At 32.4% G+C, this 7,488-nt stretch overlaps 1 pseudogene across 1 annotated transcript; it reads left to right on the top strand.

The window, feature by feature from the left end:
- The first annotated feature begins 337 nt into the window (after positions 1-337).
- LOC143546614 (cytokinin riboside 5'-monophosphate phosphoribohydrolase LOG5-like) lies at positions 338-4,107 on the top strand (annotated as a pseudogene). The gene is made up of 7 exons (XR_013137617.1): positions 338-510; positions 695-792; positions 885-915; positions 1,002-1,101; positions 1,971-2,041; positions 3,532-3,675; positions 4,009-4,107. The product of XR_013137617.1 is annotated as a cytokinin riboside 5'-monophosphate phosphoribohydrolase LOG5-like (transcript).
- The last annotated feature ends 3,381 nt before the right edge of the window (positions 4,108-7,488 follow it).

The following is a 7,488-nucleotide window of genomic DNA, read 5'->3' as shown; positions in this document are numbered from 1 at the left end:
TGATTTTGGGTTTTATTTTGAAGTTGTGGTGATTGATATGGGTGAAATGGGGTATTTTATAGATGAAATGGGGTATTATTTAGGTAAAAAATATTTTTTTTTTAATTTAACCGGGTCCCAACGGCTATTTCTCTATTCCCAACGTCCATTTTCTCTCTCTTCTCCCGCGACCAGGGTCACGCCTGCCTGGATTTCCGCACTCGCGCCCCGGCTCGCGCCCCGGTGGTGTGGGGTTAGCGCTCCGAGGCGCGAGCGGAGGGGCTCTAGCGCCCCGGTTAGCGCCCCACACCCCTCAGCCTTATATAAACCAACCCACCTCCAAAATTCCTTTTGGATTCTTAACACTCACCACAATTAAATTCAAACAATATCCCCCAAAATATTGGAAGAATAACATAGAACATGGAGGGAGCATGATCACGATTCAAAAGCGTATGTGTTTTTTGTGGTAGCAGTGTTGGTAAACGAGACTGTTACAAAGATGCCGCTCTTGAGTTAGGCCAAGAATTGGTATGTGTATCTACGTTTAGTTTAACAGATAATTTTTTATAAAATTTTATTATAAACTAAGATCTTTAATACAAATATTACTAATTTTAGTAATAAGTTTACTGATTTTACATAACAGTTTAATCATGAACTATTGTCTAACTATATATGAGTGTCTTATATTGATATAATTTTGTTATTGAAGGTGAAAAGAAAACTAGATCTTGTTTATGGTGGAGGGAGTGTAGGGCTAATGGGGTTAGTTTCACAGGAGGTTCACAATGGTGGCGGCCATGTTCTTGGGTAATACACACATGCATATATAGCAAAATTACCTTTAAAACATTTAGTTTTTTCCTTCTTGAAGTTAAAACAATTTATTTTATTTTTTTCAGGATTATTCCCAAAACTCTCATGTGCAAAGAGGTATGAATTTACAAAAAACTAGTTTAAGGAAAACAGTTAAATTATTCTTCGAGTATTTAAACTATCTTATTGTTTATAATTTACAGATAACAGGTGAAACAGTGGGAGAAGTAAAAGTAGTATCGAATATGCATCAAAGGAAAGCTGAGATGGCTCGTCATTCTGATTGCTTTATTGCTTTACCAGGTAGGAATTTCATTTTTTTTAAAACATAAAACTTTGTTTATTCTTACTTCAATTTGCATTATCGGCTCCCTATGAGATTGACTCTTTTATTCATCATAGGCAAATTACATAAAAGTGGTATTTAACTTCATGTGATTTTTTCATTTCTGGCATGTAAGATTTTACCAATTCGAGAAATAAAAAAGAATTTCTAGTCACACATGCCAAAAATGAGCAAGTACACATTACAACAAGTATCAATAGTTCAATACATAGCCAACCAAGAGGACATGACATTTCACCTCATGGTATATCCTTTGAAAATATCACAAAGGTTTTTTTTTTTCTTTTGGTGCAAAAATGAAGAATATTACTCATACTATAAGTTGGAAAGAAAATGTGTGCAACAAATAAAGAATGAGTTTGCGATACACATATTATCCCTAATCTAATTTCACGCCGTTTTTCAAACGGCTGTTGAAAGATTTAAATATCAATCATAGTTCTCCAACAAGCCTACTTTTCAAACAACCATTTAAGAATTCGACAAACTGTTGTTGAAGGGAAAAATGTCGTATAATAGCTCACATACTTTTTCAGACAATATGACATGAAAGACCACTTGTACCCGTACATCATCATCTTGAATGACAATGAATGAAATGATGCTCTAAGTTATCTCACCATGTTTTTAAAATAAAAGCATTTGTCAATGATTTTTTACCTCTTAAACCTAACCGACAAGGAACCATTTTAATTTTTAAAATTTATTTTAAAGCAATTAAAAATAATTAAACGTTCTATTCATGTCACAATCAAAGGGCATTAAATTTAAGAATAATCATGATTAATTGATTTATTTATTCTATTTTTTTAATAAATATTTGTAGGTGGATATGGAACGTTAGAAGAATTATTGGAGGTCACTACATGGGCCCAACTTGGTATTCATGACAAACCTGTAAGTAACCAACCCTCAACTTCCTCAGTTTTTCCATATCTGGAAAAATATATAAATAAAATAATAAAAATACTCTAATTCTTTCTATTGGTCTGCAGTGGCGGACCAGAAAAAATTCTCACAGAGGTCGGAAATTTTTTGGGTTGGTTGACTATGGGTATAAAAAGAATTTTCAATCCGGTTCGGTTGTTCTGGTCGGGTCAATTCAGTATATAACTTTTTTTAACTCGTTTTAGTCGTTCCAGTCAGGTTAAATCAGGTCGTGTTATATATAAAAAAAATAATCATATAATCAAAAAAGGCGCGTGAAACGTCATTATAAATATAAACTAAAATATAATACATCTAAAGTAATGTTATTAAGTACATAAAAAACTAATAAAAAACAAACTTTTGCTATATAAATAAATTAAAAATAACAACATATCGTAAACCTCTTGACATATATTAAGTTTTAATAAATTAGTAAACAAATGAATGAATGGTTAGGAAAATAGTACTTAAAAAGAGTCATTTGTGAGAAATTCAAAATTTAAAAATATTAAACATTGATTTATGTTTAAGTAAGTGAACTACAATCTTATAAAGTAAATGCATGTACATTTCCATTTTATTGTAATTATTATATGAAGTGTGACCTAGAGGTGCACAAAAAACCCGTATCCGGAACCGGATCCGAAAAAAATACCCGGAACCGGTTTTTTTATACCCGGGTATTCTATACCTGAAACCAGAACCGACCCTACCCGTAAGGTATGGATAGGGTATGCATTTTGAGGTCAATACCCGTACCCGACTATACCCGTAAATACCCGGACCCAGTCATACCCTATACCCGGTTATACCCGATACCCGATACTAATTTTATAATACCCGAAATAATACATGAGTTTTTATAGTATATTTTTATGTTTACTTCAGAACTTTTATGTTTAAGTTTTTGTAAAATGCATATTACTAAGTATATAATTTGTAATTAAGTGGATTTATGGTTTTTGTAATATAGTTTAATTATTTTTATAAGTTACAAAGCAAATCTATATTTTAAACAAATTAAAATATGTATAAAAAAATTACAAATTCAAAACCGGGTATTAATACCTGGTCGTACCCGGTTCCAATACCCGAACCCGATTATACCTTACCCGGGTACATAGGGTTGAGTTTTTCTCCTCAATACCCTACCCGAACCCTACCCGATTTCTCTCAATACCCGATCATACCTGAAACCTGTTCCATACGCAAACCCGGGTATTAGAAAAAACCCGATTTGTGCACCTCTAGTGTGACCCAATAAAAAAATAAAAATTGGGCCGTGGCTTAATTAAAACAAGGCCCAACTCTTAATAAATAGATATTAGTTGGTCATTAAAAAAAAGGTTGAAATAAACTTGCCAATTGCCAAAGAAACAAGTCTTTAATTTACAAACTTTTGTTGTGTAATAATCATATTCAGTAACTAATCGAACCAAAAACTTGACGACTGGTAGGTGGGCTTATTGAACGTGGATGGTTACTATAACTCGTTGCTTACCTTCATTGACAAGGCAGTGGATGATGGATTCATCATGCCAGCTCAACGTCACATTATCGTTTCCGCCCCAAATGCAAAAGATCTTGTACGGAAACTTGAGGTAAAATCATATGGAGTCGGTATAAAATTAATTTCACAATTTGATAAGTTACGTTAAACTCGATTAGGTCTCTTCAAGTCATTTTAAGAAATCCATAAAGATCCAAAAAAAAAAATTAGTTTATAAAATAAAATTTTGACTTGTATATCTTAAAATTTAAAATATAAAAAAGTTGATGGAGTTCAAATTGTATTTGAACTCTTATCCATAAGAATATAAATATACGTGTTGGTTGTAAAATAGACATAAATGAAAATTAAAACATATAATGATAAGGATATGGTTGTACCATATAGTACAAATAGTTGGTGCATTAAATGTTGTGGTGTGTAGGATTACGTACCAATGCATGATGGAGTGGTGGCAAAGGCAAGATGGGAGGCTGAACAAGTGGAATTAAACGCGTCTTTACACTCCGAGTTAGCCAGATGATGAGATGATCATGAAAATGACAAATTTCATCTTTAACTTTCTTCTTTATTTATGTACAGTTTCTAGCTATGTTCTTGGAAGAGTAAAATTGTAATTAATTAGACTGTTTCCCGGAACACCTTTTGTAATTATGGGTATGAAAGATATTACATAGAAATGATATACATTTGAGAAAAACAAAAATATTTTGTACGATATAGTACCAAATATTAGCTGTTTTATTATTAATTATAATCATTGTTACATGGAAGTTGGGGGTTGGGTTCTCCACCAACATATATAGGTCCACTCTATATTGAACGAAGATAAGAAACGTGAAAGGGATGGCATTTACTTATATTATTTTATCGGTTAATCTTGTAAATCTTATATATGATTTCAAGTCATATATAACGAAATGCTAACTTTTTGTGAGAGGAATTATTTTTAATGAACATTAACCCCTCCTATTCTTGTGCTCAACCGTGGGTTTGATTCCCAGAATCTTTCTGATGGTCGTTTCCAAAAATACAAAAAAAATTCTTGGACCTAAAGCGTATAAAAAAATGGACCCTAAAATACAATCTTAATGATCTTCATGGATATATGAATCATATATAATATACGAGAAGATTGACCAACAACATCCTGATGCTGCTCAAGTTGACCCATCCATGATTTTTACCCCGAACTTGTTCTATTTTACTTATAGAAACTGGATTGCTTGCACGGAAGACGTCATACTCTTTTAATGATAAAATCCCCTTCGTTTTCTCATCATCATTTCACTTACCCTCTTATCAAATTCTTCTTGGGTCATCAAGAAACCCCCATCTTTCAGCACGTGACAACTCTTTACACAACTCAATTCATCATTTTCATAATATTTTAAATATTTGTTTTTCATGGATGCTATCAACTAAATTAAAAAGTTGTTTCATCTTCCAAAATCAAATTTAGGTGATCATTTTCCAAGTACATCATATTCACCAAATACATTCATCTGGACTAATATTTAGATGATTCAGTTGAATTAAGTCTTAACAAAATATAAATTACATCAGATGAACCCCTAAATGATTATTTGTTAATTCATTTTTCATGCTTAGTGACACACTGACACCATTGTTACTAGGGCTGTTCACGAGTCGAGCCCGAGTCGAGCCAGGGTGGTTTCGAGCTCGGGCTTGAAATTAAACGAGGCATCTCAGCTAAGGCTCTAGCTTGATTTTGAAGCTAAACGAGATTTAAATCGAGCCAACGAGCCGATCCATGATCGAGCCGAGCCTAGGTCGAGCCGAGCTTGATTACAAAAATGAGCCAACTCAACTTAGAATGTTTCAAATCAAGTTTTTTTAGCTAGTTTTATTCGACCTTTTATCGAGCGAGCCACGAGCCCGAGCTTCGAGCCTCGAGCTTTTTGAACAGCCCTAATTGTTACCCACTATGTGCATTCAACGTGTCCAGGCCCTTCGAGTTCGAAGCATATGCAGTTAGGTAAAGGGTCATATTTGTTACCTTTTAAATGGGCCAATATACCAGCCCATGCATGCGTCACTATAAATGATGGGCCCAGTACCAGCTTTAGTTTTTTGGTTAAACACTCAAAACTTTCTCGGGCCCAATAATTATTAAGTTTTATAATATCCTTCTTTTGACTTTCTGCTTTGCATCTCAAACTAAATGATTTAAATTATACTTAGGAATTAAGAGTTCTAATTTGTTAATCGAAATTATTCTTTTTTTTTTAATCGGTTGTTAGATTAAAACTCAATTTATGCGTAATTCTGTCCGCAGACATGCACAAATTCATTAGCAAAGGCTTAGGCCGGTGCCACAAGCCCACAACTACTTTTAAGGATATTGCTATTTAAGAAATAAATTTGGCAAGAAAGTCGGTTATACATACGTAGCATGTTGGCTAATCTTTAGTTGGTTAAGTCTTGGTGATTGGTGTTACTACTCTGGTTCAAATCCCTCCCTTAGCAGGATTTTTTTTATTACATTCCTTTTTTTCCCAATTGTTTTTAATTATTTTCGTTATGCTTAAGACTAACTGATTTTGTGTATTTTTGTTTACATTCCACATTTTCGCGTCTCTCTCCCTTTGAATTCGTGTCCGAATGTTGCCACAACACTCGAGTAAGCCGACCAAATAAACGTCTTTTTAAATATGTTATGCTTCTGTATTTGATTTAACCGACCACCAATGCCCAAACCAACACACGGGTTTTATTGACAACACCCAGGGTTTACCAACGCCTGGGTTTTACTGATTGAATAAACGCTATTTTAGATATTTTAATTTATTTTATATGATAATTTAACGAATTTATTTTTTGATTTGATTATGGTACTGCAACTAACGTAATTGATACTGACTAAATCTATGTGTTCAATCTGCTCGGGTTCGAATCTATGCATCTCTATTAACGATTATAATTTTGATGGGTTGTTTAGCATCCCTATTAATAGTTTTAATTATGGTGGGTTGTCTTAATTTTGATGGGTTGTCTTGCATCTCTATTAATTGTTTTATTCAGATTATTTTCATTTTCAAAATCCACAAAATATCATTCTTGATTATTCATTGATTCTGATTATTTACTGTTAAAACTCCATAAAAAATATATAAATATTAAAAACGAATAATGTAAAACAACCACGTAATATGAAGGATAAAAACTAGTTTTTTATTAAAACCAATTGGGCTAAATTTGTAACCTATTTAAGGTTTAATATTTTATTTGTTCAAAACAAATAAATATAAAATAAATTAAAAACTATTTTATCTGAAATAAATATATTAGAAATTGACGGTGAGGTGACACAAGTGGTGCCGCTAGTCAAGGAACAAAGTCACACGTGGGGTTGAAGTTTGCTGGCATTCATTGTGTCAAATCGTTTTTAATGTCTTCTTATAATACAAATAACTTTAATATTAGAATAATAGGAGAGATATAAAAGTCTACGTTTTAATAGAAAATATTCAAAAGAGAGACGAAAGTTACACTTAATTTTGGAGATCTAAGTGTCACTCAACTTATAATTATACTTTTATACTTAAATAACCAAAATAATCAGAAATAATATGATAATCGGTTTTATTAACCGTGAGACCCTAGCTAATACCTTAATAACCAAATAGATTGGGTATAATGCATATGTGGGATATCTTCTTCACAAGGTTAAAGATAGAAAACAAGTCAAATATACCTTTGCCAAGTTGAGTCAATCGCTTACCGCCTTATCACCAATGAAATTTAAACGACTTTAATATTTATACATAATTATCGACTTTGGATCTTTGATAATGTAGTGTGAAGTTTTTTCTTTTCTTTTCTTTCTTTCTTTCTTTTTTTTTTGATAGGTAAATAGTGATATTGTTTTACTTTAAAAAAT

Source organism: Bidens hawaiensis, unplaced genomic scaffold (genome assembly GCF_021521415.1).
Source record: "Bidens hawaiensis isolate Kalapana, Puna unplaced genomic scaffold, B.hawaiensis_p1.1 tig00014406_1, whole genome shotgun sequence".
Lineage (NCBI taxonomy): Eukaryota > Viridiplantae > Streptophyta > Magnoliopsida > Asterales > Asteraceae > Bidens > Bidens hawaiensis.
This window is presented reverse-complemented; position numbering and strand designations above follow the sequence as displayed.